Here is an 18,384-nt window from a genome sequence, read left to right on the forward strand (position 1 = left end):
GATGAATGCACTGTCAAAGCCAGCTCCTCGCATAACCCAAATCACGTCCATCATTGGCACATTTTGCTCTGGACCTGAAAATTGAATCCTTCTTTTCTGGCAGCTCCTCCTCAGAACAAAATTCCAATCTGTGGACTATAAATCCAGAGCAACCCTACCAGCCTCAGACACGTAATGATTCTTGACCCTTTTCAACTGCTGCAGCAAGATCAGATCTTCCCCAACTCTCAGCTTCATTCATTTTCCTTGTGATTTTCCCTGCCCTTCTTCATCCCCCAAGCCCTGCTTCGTTTCCTCAGCTTTGTTTTATTTCTGTGGCCTTGCTTCATCCCAGTCCCTACCACCAAGCCCAGCTTCACTCTCCAAGCCCTGCTTCATTCCTTCAGCCCTGTATGACTCCTCCAGCCCTGCCTCACTCCCTCAGTCCAGCTTTAGTCGCCAAGCCCTGCCTCACTCCCTCATCCCTACCTCATTCCCTCAGCCCAACTTTAGTCCCCAAGCCCTGCCTCACTGCCTCACCCCTGCCTTACTCCCTCAGCCCAGCTTCACTCCCCAAGCCCTGCCTCACTCTCTCAGTCCAGATTCAGTCCCCAAGCCCTGTCTCACTCCTTCAGCCCTGCTTCAGTCCCCAAGCCCTGTTTCACTCCCTCACTTCTGCCTCACCCCAGCCTCACTCCCTCAGCCCAGCTTCAGCCCCAAGCCCTGCCTCAATCCCTCAGCTCTGCCTCACTCCCTCAGCCCAGCTTCAGTACCTCAGCCCTGCTTCACTCCCCAAGCCCTACTTCACTCCCTCATCCCTGCTTTAGTCACCAAGCCATGCCTCACTCTCTCAGCCCAGCTTCACTCCCTCACCCCTGTTTTACTCCCTGAGCCCTTCCTCACTCCCTCAACCCAGCTTCACTCCCTCACCCCTGCTTTAGTCACCAAGCCTTGCTTCACTCCCTCAGCCCTGCTTCACTCCCTCAGCCCTGCTTCATTCCCTTGGCCGGGTTTCATCTCCCCCAGCCCTTGCTTCGTTCCTCCTCTATTCCCATTTATTTCCTTCTCCATGCCCCATAGCTCTGAACAGATGTGCTTGCTGTTCCCACCCACCCACCTTCATTCCTTCTTCTGGGTTCATTCATCCATTCAGCATCGCCACACTTCATTCCCTCACCATTCACGTAGCTCCAGTCATCTAGCCCTCAATGGGCACTAATAGGACCTTGACACGCCATCAGTGTTCAATCAGGAAAATGGCAGCTCACCACCACCGTCTCTACAACACCTGGGGATGGGCAGTATGTGTTGGTCGGCCGTGTGACACCAAGTGAGTAAACAATAATGGGCTGGTTCTGGAACGTTCCGTTGTGCAAGAGAGGTGTAGTCTTATTGTTATAATTTGTTCTTTTTTCTCTCAGTGTGCCAAACAGCTACTGTTGCTGATATTGTTTTTGTTGTGGATGAATCGAGCAGCATTGGAGAGGGAAGATTTCAACTGATGCGTCAGTTCCTTTACAATCTTGTCAAAGCCTTGGATGTTGCGCGTGAAAAAGTCCGAATTGGTTTGGTTCAATACAGCACGCTTACAAATCCAAACATTCATCTGAACGATTTTCAGAACAAGTCTGACATCCTGAGAGAGATCCAAAATTTACCGTACCGAGGGGGAGGAACTTACACAGGGGCAGCCATTGAATACGTCAAGCAGAGATATTTTGTCCCAAGGTATGGTAGTCGCATAAACCAAGGTGTCCCTCAGATCGCAGTGGTGATCACTGATGGCAAATCCCAGGACAATGTGACAGATCCAGCCACTGCCCTGCGGCGTTCTGGCATTACAGTGTTTGCTTTTGGAATCAAAGATGCCGATGTGTCTGAACTACAACATATTGGCTCATATCCCTCAAGAACTTATGTCCAAATACTCCAGGACTTTGACCAACTAAAGAAAATGGAGGAACGCATTCAGAAGAGGATTTGCAATGCGATACGTAACTCGATTTCGAAAGTTCCTGAGCAAATTGAGCAACTTCAGCATGGTGAGACCTGCAATTTTATTTGTATTGGTCGGTTTATTTTTTAGCTTGATCTGTGTGTTCAGATGGAGAAGACAGAGTCTTTAAGATGCTTTTTGAACTGAATTGCAGTGTCAGTGGTGGTCCAGTTGGTAATGCTCACTCCACTGAGTCAGAAGATCCTATATTCAACTCACAGTCCAGTACTTGAGCACAAACATCTAGGCTGACATGCCAGTGCAACACTAAGGAAGAGCTGTATTGGTGCTAATCAATCATTTTAAACCAGGGTCTTGTCTGCTCCCTCATTATCAATGATTTACATATACACAATAAAAAACCCTTGGCATTATCCATAGTGCTCTTGGGCCAGTATTCAACCCTCAATCAACATCACAAAAACAAATCGTATGGTCAATACTACATTGTTCTCTGTGGCAGTTTGCTGACAACAGGTTGGGTGCCAGATTTGCTACACCTCAACAGTCACTGCAATACAAAAGTACTTCATTGGCCATAAAGCACTTTGAGACAGTCATCATGAAAGGTACTATGTAAATGCAATTTTTAAAAAAAATTGTATTCTTCGACATTCAGGATGAAAGCTCTAGAAAATGGGATACCTACCTTTTGCAGGAGCTGTGTATTACAAGTGGCAAGCCTTTTCCCAGCTGCTAGCCAAAGAGGCAGTGTCCTGATGAAGAGTTTTAGCCCAAAACGTTGACTTTCCTGCTCCTCGGATGCTGTCTGACCTGCTGTGCTTTTCCAGCTCCACATTTATTGACTCTGGGGAACTTATTCCCTCTGGTGCCAATTGCCGCACAGCTATTTAATACCCAAAGGAAGGGTAATTGACTGGAAGCAAGATTTCTGCTCCCCACCTCAGAAACCTGTTGGCCAAACTGATCACCCTGGCCACGACCCTATAGTCACAGATTCAAAGTCCTGGAGCCAGGTTGGAGGTCATTGTAGGAGGCTTTGCAGTGAGGACAAGATAGGGGGTGGGAGGAGGGAGTTTAGATTGAAAGGAGGAGTGCATGGGTAATATCTCAGGAAGACAAGTATTGCTTGATGGAAGAAAGAGGTCCAGAGAGGAAGGCACACATCCCCCATTCTGGCTGAGGCCTGAGCAGAGTGACCTGTCAGGCTTCGGCCCTTGTCGCTGTGCTCCTCAATCTTCAACTATGGGAAGGTGAGGGATTTGCCTTTGGCCTTGACTATGTCCCAAAAATTTGCCAAGGTCAGGAGTGGGCAAGAGAGCAGAGGGAAGGCCACCCAGGGAGTTTTATGGGCCAACTCTTCTACAAAACTAATAGGAACAAATGACTGCAGATGCTGGAATCTTTACTGAAAAGAAAGTATGTTGGATATCATGAAGTGTCATCTAGTCTCAAAAGATTAGCTTGATTTCTCTGCACAGGTGCTGCCTGACCCACTGTGATCTCCCAAATTTTTTGTTTTCATCTACAAACCTGCTGGCTGCAGCTGGTCAAATTCTGCCCAGGTCAATCCCATTATCCTTACTGAGCTAAACGTAGAGTTAAGCAAGAATCACACTTCCACTTTTAACATCGGAACATTATCATTTCTCAGGGAAGACATTGTTCTGACCTACATCTGAAATTTCCAGTAGATAAAATTTGTTTATGGTAAGGTGACATAAACAGCTGTGTAGCAGAAACCAAGTTACCTGTTTTGGTCACTTTTGTTGAGGGCTAAGGCAACTCATAGGAATCCTCTATTCTGCTAGAAAGTAACATCATGAAATATTTAGTCCATTTGAGAGGGGAGATGGAACATTGGTTTAACATTTCCTCTAAAGGACAGTATCTCCCAGTAGCAGCAGTCCTTCAGGAGCCAGTGCCCTATTCTATGTAATTGTATGTAATATCACATTGAAGTGTCAGCCTCAATGAGCTGTTCAAGTCCTGGAATTGTGTTTCGAATATATAATCTTCTGACTCTGAAACTATTGCTACAACTGTTGAACCATGGCTGATACAAAAGGTGCCTCAACATCTTTCACCTTTACATTTGCCTTCAACATGTAATTCTGTTCATACTAACTCGAAAACCAGGGTGACCTCATTCACAGTTTGAACTTTGCAATTTGAACTTGAAGCTTCTTGCACTAAATCATTTGGAGATGTTTTTGTGTCCTATGTTTTGAATTCTTGCATAGTTTGTTTTATTCGTATACAGGATGTGGGAATCACTAAAACTTGTTGCCCATTCCTTCTTGCCTTTAAGCTAATTGGCTGTCAAGACTATTTCAGCACGCAGTTAAGAGTCAACCATGTTGCTGTGGGTCTGGGATCACACATAGGCCAGACCAGATAAGCATGGCAGGTGTCCATTCCTAATGGACATTAGTGAACTAGTTTTTTTTTTTTGAAAATGTCAATTGACATTGTGGCCTTCAAACTGACATTTTATTCAAAATTTTCATCAAATTCAAATTTCACCATCTGCCATTGAATCTCATTAGCCTGAGATTCTGAATTACTAGTGCAGTGACTTTATTTTTACACCATCCACTTGAACCCAGGCCTTCTGACCCAGAGGCACAGACATTACCACTGCATCACAACAGGCATCCCAACCAGAACTTTAGTCTGTGTATTCATGTGAAGCTCAATTTGTTGTTAATCAACCTGTTCAGAGATGTTATTACACCACATTTTGGTGCAGGTGGGACTTGAACCTAGGTTTCCTGACTCAGAGGTAGGGGCACTACTGTTGCAACAATAACCCACTGTGGTGTTCAACTTATTTTTCGAATCAACTGGTTCAGAGATGTTATTACACACCTTTGGAGCAGGCCAGACTTGAACCCAGGTCTCCCGGTCCAGTGGTAGGGACACTACCACTACACGACAAGTGGGTACCCTAATGTGGCACTCAACCTATTTTCTAACCAACCTGTTCAGAGATGTTATTACACACCTCTGGTGCAGGTGGGACTTGAACCCAGGTGTCCTGGCTCAGAGGTAGGGACACCACCAGTCTACCACAAAAGGGCTCCCTAATGTGGAGCTCAAGTGAGTCCCCAGGTAATGATCACCACCTACACATAATTTAGCATAATTAACAACCAACATGTCAAATTAAAGATTTGCTCTCTTGCCATAACCACTCCTGAATAGTGGTGGACTATTAGGCAACCAAACAGAGGACGAGACCACAAATATCCCCCATCCTCAATGAGGCAGGAACCCAGCCCATCAGTGTAAAAATTATCTTCAGTCCAGGGTGATTTGGCATTGGAGAAAAAAAAAATTAAAACCAACTTCAGCCAGAAGTGCAGAGTGGGTGATCTATCTTAGCTTCCTGCTTGATATACTCAAGATCACAAATGTCAATCTTCAGCCAATTGAATTAATTCCTATTGAAATCAAGAAACAGTTGAAAGTGTTGAATACAGCAAACTATTGACCCTAATAACATCTGGTCAGTATTACTGAAGATTTCCGACCAGAACTAGCTGCCCTTTTATCTACATTGTTCCAGTACAGCTGTAGCATTGGCAGCTTTTGATAATGGAGAAAAATACCCAAGTATGTTCAGTCCAAAGAGGTAGGACAAATTCAGTTCAGCCAATTACCATATCATCAATCTACATTCACTATTACAGTTCTAACAAGTAACACTTGCACCAAATAACGACCTGACTAACACTCAATCTGCATTTTGCCAAGACTATTTGGCTCCTGACCTTATTGTGGTCTTGCAAGCAAATCCAAACATGGACAAAAGAGCTGAATTCAAGAGGGAGGTGAGATTTTGTTCGTGATCAAGACAGTTTTTAACCAAGTGTGATTTCAAGGTGTCTCAGCAAACTTAAAGTCAGTGGAAATCGGGGAGAATATTCTCTGATAGCTGGTGTCATACCTATTAAATTGAAGCACTCTGTGTCCAAATACAACAACATGTGGATAACGTTCAGACTTGGGCTGATAATTAGCAAGTTACATTCATGCCCGATAATGACCATTTCCAAAAAAACAACTTAGACGGTAAACAGCTTTGGGTTTTTTTTTGCTTAATCCCCAAATGTAAAAACTGAACATGGCCAGCCACATAAATACTGTAGCTTTTGGAACAAGTAGTAGGTTGTAATTTCAGTACTGTAGAACGTAGCCCTCAACTGCCAATACATTATCCATCATCTACATGATGCAAGTTAGAAATGTGATTGAACATTCTCCATCTGCCTGGATACACACAACTCCAATAACACTTGAAGAACTTGACACCATCCAGTACCAGGCAGCCTGCTTGTTTGGCACCATATCCACCACAGAAATAGTCACACTGTTCACCACCACTGATGTATAGCAGCCATGTACAAAATATTGTGCAGCAAGCCTCCTTTAACAGTACTTTCCAAATCCACGACCTTTGCCTCTTGGAAGGGCAGCAGACTCATGGAAACAGCATCACTGCAAATTCCTTCAAGCCATATGTCATCCTGGCTTGGAACTATCATTAAGCCAAAAAACTGGAGCCTGTTTTTTTACTTCTGCATCTACACTAGATTGTCTCACCACCAAGTTAGCTCACTACAACATTCACAAAGGCAGCTAGGGTTGGACCAGAAATGCTGGACTTTCCAGTGACATTCACATTCTCATGATAATGGAGTGAACACATTCTCATTCTTAAAAAAAAACATAAAGGCTGTTAACAATCTCTGTCAGTAAATGAGTTGCATTAGCAACACTATTATGGGCTGCACAGAGATGGCTAGTGGTTAAAACCTGGGCCCAATTTATAGTGCTAGAGTTTGTAGGCAGTATAATAACATTACAGGACATGATGGATACAAGACTCTACCCAAAGTATGAAGGAATTCTCTGTTTGCCGGGAATTCATCTACAAGCAACAGATATTGATCCTTTATCTGCTGCAAATTGAAAACCATCAATTGATTCCTCCAAATGATGTTTAATCTATACAGAGGGGCATTTTAGATGCGGAGCTTGGACTAGTCCTCCAGTGTGAACAAAGGAAATAGAAGTAGACCAATTGGCTGCTTATTCTTGCTCCACTATTCACTAAGATCATAGTTGACTGTTTAGCTCAACACTGTTTTCCTGATTCCCTTATCCTTTGATATCTTCATCAAAGTTGGTTTGAATGTTATCCCCTAATGTTTAGGCAAATTGCTTTTTGTTTTATCATTGCATCTCTCAATTTTCTTAAACTTCAGGAACTTTGCAAAACAAACATGCTATCTGAAAACACAGTGTGGAGCTAGAGGAGCACATGAGACCAGGCAGCAGAGAAGTAGGGAAGTTGAGGTTTCGGGTTCTGCCTCGGGAGCCGAAAGCCCAATGGCCTAAACATAGAATTCACCAGTTTTAAAATCGCCCCACCCACGGCCTCATCCACTGTCCAACCCTCCTTCTCATCCCCGCCTCCTTGACCTGACACAACCTGTCCATCTTCTCTCCCACCTATATGCTCCTCCCACCTCACTGACCAATCCCCACCACACCCAACCTGCACTCACCTATCACCATCCCACCTACCTTCCCCAGCCCCACCCCTCCTCTGACTATTTATTTCTGAGCTCCCTTTCCCCTCCCCATTTCTGAAGGAGGGTCCCAACCCGAAATGTCAACTTTCCAGCTCTCCTGATGCTGCCTGGCCTGCTGTGTTCCTCCAGCCATACACTTTGTTGTCTCTGACTCCAGCATCTGTATTTCTTGCTATATGTGAGATGCTGTCTGAAAACTTTGAATTATAGAGCTCTACGTACTCCTGCAGATATATGTTTATATTGTATATTGTTAATTGCATTACATATTGCATTAACATTAACAATTGCATTAACAATAAGGAATTCTAACGATGAGGATTCTTCAGCAAACAATAATTAGAACATAATATTCAGATACGCATCAAAAATGCTGCTGTATATTCCAGCTGTGATTTTTTTAATAACGGAAGCAATGCTTTTTTCTCTTTCAGGCTGTTCTGAAACTGAAGAAGCCGATATCATCTTCCTCATTGATGGTTCAGGCAGTATATCGCCTGAGAACTTTCAAGACTTGAAAAGATTCCTGGTAGAGGTAGTGAAGCTCTTCACAATTGGAGCAAACCAGGTTCGTATTGGTGTTGTACAGTACGCAGATAATCCACAAACTGAACTGGAAATCACTCAATATACCAGCAAAACAAGATTAATGCAAGCCATTAAGCGAATTCCTCAAGTTGGAGGGGGCACTAGAACAGGCCACGCATTAACCTACATGAAGAATTTCATCAGTAGAGCGGAACAAAGCCGACAAACTAAAGTGCGGCGTTTCCTGATCACTGTCACGGATGGAATGTCAGCAGATGGTGTAGCAAGACCTGCTGCAGAATTAAGGCAACAAGAGGTCTTTGTCTATGCCATTGGTGTGGGAGATGCAAACGAAAATGAACTACAACTCATTGCTGGTGCTGATGAGAGAGTTTTTTACACAAAAAGCTTTGATACTTTGACACACATGAAAAACAGCGTAGTCCAGGATATTTGTTCGAAGCAAGGTAAGAATTCCTGTATCTTCTCTGAGTGGCCAGAATTTTAAACGTAATGCATGAATTATCATCCCTGTGAACACATTTCCTTATTATAGATGAGTTAATTGCTGTTTTGGTTAACAACTTAAGAAACCACAAGATTGCACATTTCAAGTTGAAACTAGTGAGCGATTTACTTGTTAACACTTTTAAGAGTTAAAATTTGCAAAATTGCTTAATTCTTTCAATAAAGGAGTGGAATTATACATTGGATTCTACACTTGTGCACAGTAGGGGACATTGATGATGTAACTTTGCATATCCGTGTAGTACATTAGTGTCTTGCTGACTATCTAGGAAGGATCGGGAGGAACAGTTGGTGTACAAATAAATTGATCCCTATCCATTCCAGGGCAATGAAACACCTTTTGTGGTTTTAGCTCATTTACAACAGAATAGGAATCGATCTTGGAAGTTTGTGGTGTATAGCTGAGTGTCTTTGCTGGGGTCCATTTGAAGTAGGTCACTATTCTAGCAACATGAGATCTTAAGCATTAAGATGAGATTTGTCAAGTATAAACTCTATAATTAATATCTAGATCCTTCTTGAATGAGCAGGAGTTTTACTGGCTTCTCTCAAGCAGTCTTTGTTATATCTCCTTTCCCTCAAGGACTTTGGAAAACTAAAACTTTCCTTTCTTTTCCGTGAAGTAAAAGATGCCTTCAATGCCGTTGAATTGAATCTTGGCGCGATTCCAGAGTGGAATGACTCCAATTCCTGTGTATTATTAATTCTAAAAAAAGACTAAATTATTTGTCAAAAGAGAGCATAATTCTCCAGTTGTGGGGGAGTTCCTGGAGGTCCATCTACAGAGAGATTCCATACCATTGGAATATGATTTACAGCAAAATTGAATCAATCTTGAACCTACAGTGTGGAACTAAAGAGATATCTGTGTATGATTCATAATGCGAGAGTATGCCAAGTTGTGTTCCTGGAGATTAAAATACGAATTGGAATTGAGGGCTGAATTTGACCAAAAATCAGTGAAGTACCAATTTTGAGGAGCTTCATCGAAGGTTTTCCTCTATGACCTCTAGCAAATTTTCTGACACAATTCTCCACTACTCACCTTAATAAGTATCCAGCAGACATCCATGGCACCATGCTCATGCTATCATACGCTCTCCAGCAGCGGAAGTACTCATCATTGCTGGGAACTTCCAAGATTTCCAGTGCCAGTGCCTAATAAAAACTCAGCTGTGTACCAGATCACCACTGCCAGCCAGGAACAGCCCTTCGCAGTGCATATAGAAAAGTTTCTGAGGGCACATAGTTGGCACGGCTGACATTTCCTTGCAAATACATGATCATAATCATAAATGAATTGCTCTTTTTCATCATATCCTATCCAATGGGCTATCCTTGCAACTGCAGATATACCAATCGAGCTACACAGGGTAACATTGCTTTAGAGTGGGCAGCATTGCATCTATGCTTGTCTTTAGTCAAAAGGTTGCATAACTCAGTCAGAAGTCGTAGTTGCATAGGGTAGCCCTTAGCACCCAATCATGATTCTTGTGAGGCATCCAGCCATTCTATTGGTGAAGCCTGCTGCATTACAGTATAGTGTTGCCAATGTAGCATGCATACATGTGACCCTGCACTGTGGGAAAGCCTACTACCTCGGCTGCAGCATTGATTTTGTCGAGGAAAAACAAGATGATGTGGGTGTACTGTAGCACAGATTACGTCAGTAATAGCCTTGATACATTTGTGAGTTGAGGGTTGCGTCATACCACTTGGTTACTCCCTCGATCCGTGGAAGCAGCCAGTTGCATAAAACATTAGCGCAGGTGTCACTTGAAAGTTGCTGGGTCGGTATTGCCATCTACCACTTCAGCTCACAGTTGTCCTCCAATTATCTATTTGCTTCTTTGGATCTCTTCTGACCCATGATCCCCTGCCTGGCAAGTCATGTCTGTCACGGGAGCCATCATTGTTGCTCTGGTAAGGCCTCAGACAAAAGAAGCAGATCGTGAACTAGCCATTTGGATATAAAATTGGCTGACAGATAGAAAACAGAGGGTGGTGGTGGAGGGTTACTTTTCGGACTGGAGACCTGTGACCAGTGGTGTGCCACAAAGCTGGGTCCACTGCTTTTTGTCATTTATGTAAATGATTTGGATGTGAACATAGGAGCTTTGGTTAGTGAGATGACACCAAAATTAAAGGTGTTGTGGACAGTGAATAAGGTTGCGTCAGAGCACAACGAGACCTTGATCAAATGGGCCGATGGGCTGAGGAGTGGCAGATGGAGTTTAATCTAGGTAAATTTGAGGTCCTACACTTTGGTAGGGCAAATCAGAGCAGGACCTATACACTTAATTGTAAGGCCCTGGTGAGTGTTGCGGGAAAAAGAAACCTGGGAGTGTAGGTTCATAATTCCTCGAGAATGGAGTTGCAGGTAGATAGAATAATGAAGAAGGTATTTGGTACGCTTGCCTTCGATTGTCAGTGCATTCAGTATAGGAGTTGGGAGGTCATGTTGTGGCTGCACAGGACATTGGTTAGGACATGTTTGGAATACTGATTTCCCTTCCAGTCTCCATGCTATAAGAAAGATGTTGTTAAACTTGAAATGGTTCAGAAAAGATTTACAAGGATGTGGCCGGGTTTGGAGGGTTTGAGCTATAGGGAGCGGTTGAACAGTTTGGGGCTATTTTCAGCGGAAGTTGAAGGGTGACCTTAAAAAAAGATTTTTTTAAATCATGAGAGGCATGGATAGGGTGAATAGTCAAGGCGTTTTCCCCAGAGTGACGGAGTCCAAAACTAGACAGCGTTGGTTTAAGGTACAAAGGGAAAAATTTAAAAGACACCTGAGAGTCAACATTTTCACACAGAGGGTGGTGTGTTAATGGAATGAGCCAGAGGAAGTGGTGGAGGCTGGTACAATTACAACATTTAAAAGGCATCTGGATGTATGAATAGGAAGGATTTAGAGGGATATGGGCCAAATGCTGGCAAATGGAACTAGATTAATTTAAGATATCTGGTCGGCATGGACGAGTTGGACCGAAGGGCCTTGTTCTGCAAATGGACCAATCACCTTGAGTTAAAGGGTGATTTTCATGGCTAGCAAAAGAGAAGGTTAACACCAAGAAGGGACAGGAAGGAAACAGGGTCAAAAAGGTGAGTCATTCCTCCTGTTTTAACCCCTCTTTTCCACAGTTTCACCAGGAAGTGTGTGAAGTAAAATTAAGGTCTGAGTGCCAATATCTTCTGACTCAATATATCTTCTGCTCTTTGCATTATTGCTCTTTATTCCTGTGGCCAGGAGATTGCAATCCCAATATTTGTGAACACTTTTGTTTCCTTACTAGTCAGACCTTTCCTCCTTTATCATGCAGTTGCCACAGCAAAGTAACCTTCCCTTAAAATATATTCAATTGCATGACAAGACTTTAAAAATGATACATTGCTTTTTGCAGTGTTTACCACTCATCTTCACAATGTTCCTAATATATCAGCTCCCTCCCAGCAATGGAATAAAGGTAAAGAGCTTGAAATCTAACTTCTGATATGATCTATGTTTTTCAGTCTGCAGTCAGCTTGACCAAGCCGACATCGTCTTCCTCATTGATTCGTCAGGAAGCATACAGGCCAAAGATTTTGCAGAAATGAAGAAACTAATGACTGCTTTTGTTAGCAAAATCAACTTTGGATTAGATAAAGTTCAAGTTGGCTTGATCCAATTTAGCTCCAAGCCCAAAGCTGAGTTCCACCTGAATGTCCACTCATCAAAAGCTGATCTAAACACAGCGATCAGTAACATGCAGCAGCTGGGAGGGGGGACTCTCACAGGTCATGCACTGAGATTTGCAGTGGACTATTTTGATTAAGCTAAAGGGGGTCGCCCTAACGTTCCACAGTACCTCATAGTGATAACTGATGGAGAGGCACAGGATGAGGTCCTTCAACCAGCCAAAGCCCTAAGGGATAAAGGAGTCACTGTGTTCGCCGTGGGCGTATTCAATGCTAACAGCACTCAGCTTCTGGAAATTGCAGGAGAACCGGAAAAGGTCTACTATGTTGAAGACTTCGAATTACTGGAAGAAACAGAAAAACAATTGTTGTGGGAGATTTGCAGCTCACAAAAAGGTGTGTAAACCTTTAGAGATTACGTTAAAGACTGAGGAGAGCAAATGGGACAACTTGAAGACTAAGTGGCAGCAATTCACAGAGCTAGGCTTTGTACCCATTATATATGGGAATGGGCCTCACATTTATGGTGGAGCAGGACCACCTGGCTTATATGAGTGGGCTTTCACTAACTTTTCATTGGGAGTGGACCTTCATTAGGCTTAAACTGTGAGTAAGCATTCATCAACATTTCACTGGGAGTAAGCATTAATTAAGTATGCACTTGCGAGTATGCATTCATTAACCATTCATTGGGAATAGACCTTTATTAACTTTGCATTGCTACTCGGCATTCACTGACCTCTCATTGGGAGTGGTCTTTCATTAGCCATTCTCTGGGAGTAGGTTTTCATTAGCCTTTCACTGTGAGTAGGCTTTGAACCAGGAGTAGACATAGCAAAGAGCAAGAAAAGTACAGCACACGAATAGGCCCTTCAGCCCACCAAGTTTTTGCTGACACCTCATGCCTTTCTAGATCAAAAACCTTTTGTCTCAATACCGTCCGTATCCCTCTGTTCCCTGCCTATTCAGGTATCTGTCAAGATGCCTCTTCAACTTTGCTATTTTGTTTCTACCAACTGCTCTGACTGTGCTTTCCAGGCACTTACTGCACTCTGTGTAAAAAAACTTGCCTCTCACATCTCCTTTAAAATTACCTTTTTTTAACTTAAATCTAAGTCCCCCGCTATATGAAACTTCTACACTAGAAAAAAAAAACACTCCAACTATCTATTCTATCCATTCTTCTCATAATTTTGTAAACCTTTATCAGGTCGCCACTCAAATGTTCAAGTGAAAAAATCAAGTTTGTCCAAACTCTCCTCTGCTAATTCCCTCCAAACCAGGCAAAACCCTGGTCAACCTTCTCTGTACCCACTCCAAAGCCTCCACATCCTTCTGATAATGTGGCAACCAGAAGTATACATAATATTCCAAATGTGACCTTACTAAAGTTCTATACAGCTGCAACATGACTCGCTAATTTTTATACTCTATGCCCTGCCCAATGAAGGCAGGTATGCTATCTGCCTTCTTGACCACCTTATCCACTTGTGTTGCCACTTTCAGGGAGCTGTGGACTTTTATGCCTAGATCCCTTTGTATGTTAATGCTTCTAAGTGTTCTGCCATTTAATGTATACTTGCCTCCTGTATTGGATCTTCCGAAATGCATCAACGCTCATTTGTCCAGATTAAATTCCATCTGCCATTTCTCTACCCAAGTCTCCAGCTTAACTATATCCTGCTGTATCCTCTGGCAATCCTCTTCACTATCTACAGCCCTCCCAGCCATTGTGTCATCCGAAATCATACTCATCAGCCCTCTTACATTTTCTTCCCAATCATTTATATATATTACAAACAACAGGGGTCCCAGCATTGAGCCCTGCAGAACACCCCCGATCTCAGATCTCCAGTCAGAAAAACACCCTTCCACTTCTACTGTCTGTCTTCTATGACCAAATCAGTTCTGTATCCATCTTACCAGCTCACTGTGGATCCCATGTGACTTCACCTTTTGTATCAGCCTGCCATGAGGGACCTTATCAACAGCCTCAAAAAACTCAACCAAGTTTGTGAAGCATGATCTTCCCCACACAAAGACACTAAAAATCCATATTTTTCTGAATGTGAGTAAATCCAGTCCCCAAGAATCTTCTCCAGTAATTTCCCTAATTTCGATACATGGCTCTCCAGCCTGTAATTTCCCACATTATATGTGTTGCCCTTCTGAAAGAAAGGAACAATGTTAGCTATTCATTAGTCCTCTGGGATGTCTACTGTGACTAGAGGGGATATAAAGATTTTGTATGCGGCCCCAGCAATTTCCTCCCTCACCTCCTCAGCAGTCTGGTATGGATCTCATCAGGTCCTGGGGACTTGTCTAACCTAATGCATTTCAACATACCCAACACCGTTTTTTAATGTCGACATGCCCCAGAATATCAATGTAACCCTCTCTGGACTCATCATCCACCATGACCGTCTCCATGTGAATACCAACGTAAAATATTCATTGAGGACCCAACCCATTTCCCCTGGCTCCGCACATAAATTCCCTCTTTTTGTCCTTGAATGGACCTACCCTTTCGTTAGCCACCCTGTTGCTCCTTATGAATGTATAAAATGCCTTGGGATTAATCTAATCGTGGGGAGGCGATTATCACTATTATCGCTGGACTGTTAATCTAGGGACCCAGATAATGTTCTGGGACCTGGGTTCGAATCCCGCCATGGCAATGGTGGAATTTGCATTAAATAAATATCTGGAATTAACAATCTAATGATGACTGTGAATCCGTTGTTGATTGTCAGGAAAAACCCATCTGGTTCACTAATGTCCTTTAGGGAAGGAAACTGCCATCCTTACCTGGCCTACATGTGACTCCAGACCCACAGCAATTTGGTTGACTCTTATCTGTCCCCTGGGCAATTAGGGATGGGCAATGAATGCTGCCTGACCAGCGACGCCCTCGTCCTGTGAATGAATAAAGAAAAAAAATTTTCCTCAATCCTGTTTGCTAAGTTATTTCATGGCCCCTTTTAGCCCTCCTGACTCCTTGTTTAAGTTCTTTCCTACTTTCTTTATATTCTTCCAGGTCTCTGTCAGTCTTCAGTTTCCTAAGCCTTACTCATGCTTCCTTTTTTCCTTTTTGACTAAGCTTACAACTTCTCTTGTCATCCAAGGTTCCCGAATCTTGCCATCTTTATCCTTCAGTTTCCCCGGAACAGGCTGGTCCTGAACTCTAGTCAACTGGCCTTTAAAAGATTCCCACATGCCAGATGTGGATGTACCCTCAAACAGCCACCCCCAATCTAATTTCCCTAGTTTCTGCCTGATATTGTAGCAGTTAGCCTTCCCCCAGTTTAGTACTTTCACCCGAGGACTGCTCTTATCCTTATTACATGTAACTTCAAACTTACAGAAATTTTTCTTTTCCCATAATCTGTCCACGTATCTGTTCCCCTATCTGCTACTAGCTGTTGGGAGGCCTGTAGTATATTCCCATCAAAATAATTACACCCTTCCTGTTCCTGAGCTGTACCATATGGCCTTGCTGGATAAACCGTTTTTGGAGTTCTCCCTTTGTACAACTGTAATGTTCTCTCTAATTAGTAACACAATTCCCCCAGCTCTTTTTCCTCCCTGTCTATCTCGCAGCTGGTATATATGATGACTGTACTTTGTAGCTGCTTTCAATAAAGCACAGACCTTGAAATCTCCTCTGCACCAGTGGTTGAAGTGCAAAAAGTCTATATTTTATCTTTCAGTAACAATATGGGTTACAAACAGTTATGGTCAGGTCATACGAACATGCAAAAGAGAAGCAGACAGGAACCCATTCAGTCCCTCTAGTCTGCTCTGCTATTCAACAAGATCATTACTCATCTGCTTGTATTTCAAACTCTGCATTTCTCTGTAAGTTTTGATATTCTTGCCTATCTTCCTGTGTCTACCTCTGCCTTAAAAATATACAATCGCTCTGCCTCCACTACCCTCTTAGACAGTGAGTTTAATATCACACCACCATCTGAGAGAAAAAGATTCTCATTGCTGTCAGGAAAGAGCATCTCTAATTTTTAAACCATATCAACTAGCTCTGGTTGCACCCTTAAAGAAAGCATTCTTTCAGCGTGCACCTTATCAAGAGCATTCGGCATCTCATACCCTTTAATCAAGCCAGTCTTCACTCTTTTAAACTACAGCAGAAATAAGCCCAACCCATCTAATGTATTCTCATAAATCAGCCCACACAGACCAAATGTTATTCTACTAAATCCAAGATCTTCAGGTATGGTCGCAGTTCATGAACACTCTTGTCCTTTGGTTTTCTTAAATTGATTTGTAGTTGGCATATTACGTAGTTTGTGAAATAACTGCACAGAGGCTGGTATCCCATCACCAAGTCACCCTTTATTTACTTGTGCACGATACACTAGCCATGGCCAGCCAGCTCAGAGTCAGTGCCCTGAACTGAGGAGACTGTAAATCCCCTGTTTATATTTAGCTGGCTAGGATTTTCCTAATTGGCCCAGGTTAACAACCCCACTCGAGGATCTCATAGTCAATAAGGTTCCATTCACTCCAGTTTGTTAGAATTAACTCTCTCAGTAACCACACACACACACACACAAATTGTAAATCTTTTACAGAATGTAAGTACAGCAAAATGATTTTCAATTGTAAGTTGCTGAACAGGGAAAGGATTAAGCCCTTCAATTCTTCAGGTCTTCTCCACCATTCAGTCAGATCATTGCTGATAATATGTGTACTTCCACTCCATTTTCCCAATGTTGTTTCAATTTCCCTCAGTTCATGAAATCCTATCAATCTCAGCTTTGAAAGCTCCAAATGACTCAGACTTCACAGAAATTTAGTGGAGACATTTCCAATCATCTACTACCCTTTGTCGGAAAGAATCCAGCCCCAGATCTCCCTTTATTTGAAATTTAGTCATCATTTTATTTGGTTTAAGCTTACTTAATGAAAGAGGGATTATCATCCACTTTTGTATAATGACCCACTTATGAAGAAATTAATGTGATTTAATTTCAAAACAAGTGTTTGTGGAACAAAGGAGCTTCTAAGGTGGAGTCGTCATAACTCATTTGTTTAAATGTGTGTTTTACTTTTCCTTTCATCGTTTTACTCTCACAGATTGCTGGAAGGCACAAATCGCAGATATTGTTTTCGTAATCGATGGATCAGCGAGCGTGTTGGATGCTCAGTTTAACAGCATGAAACGTTTCATGGTAGGAATGGTGAACAATTCTGATGTTGCTGTAGACAAGGTTAAGTTTGGAGCTGTGCTGTATGGTACTAACCCTCAAACTGTCTTCCAACTTGATCAATTCACAAATAAAGCTGACATCAGTAAAGCAATTTATGAAATGAATCCCATGGGTGGAAATACCTTTACAGCAAAGGCCCTCGATTTTGCAAGTGGGCTTTTAGATCCATTGGAAGGTGGTCGAAAGCTGTTTGGAGTGCCACAGTTTCTTCTGGTCATTACTGATGGGGAGTCGACCGATAGGGATGATTTAAATTCTGTAGTGGATGTCATCAGAGATAAAGGTATTAATATATACACTGTCGGTGTAGCTAATGCAAATCAAGCTGAACTCCTTCAGATTTCTGGATCTCCAGAAAACTCCTTCTATGAACAAGATTTTGAAGACTTGGAACGATCGATAAACACAATATCCCAGAAATTCTGTCATGACTCTAAGCCCGGTGAGTAATTTTGGAAACCTAACAGGTCTATGTCAATGAGGTGAGCTAGTCCTTCAAAATGAAGAGGGCACTTGCATGGAGTACTGTCTTTCAATATGGGGCCGTGTAATTGCTCCACAGTTCTGGCTGGGTAGGAAACTTTCCCAGTTTTACTACCTGCCGCAGGCCTAAAGGAGGGATTTGCGGGTTGGCGTATGATCACCCCTTCTGTGGGCATCAGGTCCTGGAGTGGGACATGATCCTGAAGATTCTGGGGCAAAGCCAGGGACGTAACAGCTGCAACTCAAGACCACCCCATGTCATACCATTAGCAGTGAGAAGGAAGAAAAATATTGATAGTTCATATCGGGGAGTGGAATAGTTTGCTTTCTGCCTAATTGTACTTGAAACAACTGGAAACTGGAAATATCCCATAAAGTCCACTGAACTTATTAACGT

General features: G+C 42.7%; 1 pseudogene; it reads left to right on the forward strand.

The window, feature by feature from the left end:
* The window catches only part of LOC109910932, a 496,846-nt pseudogene that overhangs the window by 368,105 nt on the left and 110,357 nt on the right, over window positions 1-18,384 (forward strand).

Source organism: Rhincodon typus, chromosome 2, assembly GCF_021869965.1.
Source record: "Rhincodon typus isolate 14 chromosome 2, sRhiTyp1.1, whole genome shotgun sequence".
Taxonomy (NCBI): Eukaryota; Metazoa; Chordata; class Chondrichthyes; order Orectolobiformes; family Rhincodontidae; genus Rhincodon; species Rhincodon typus.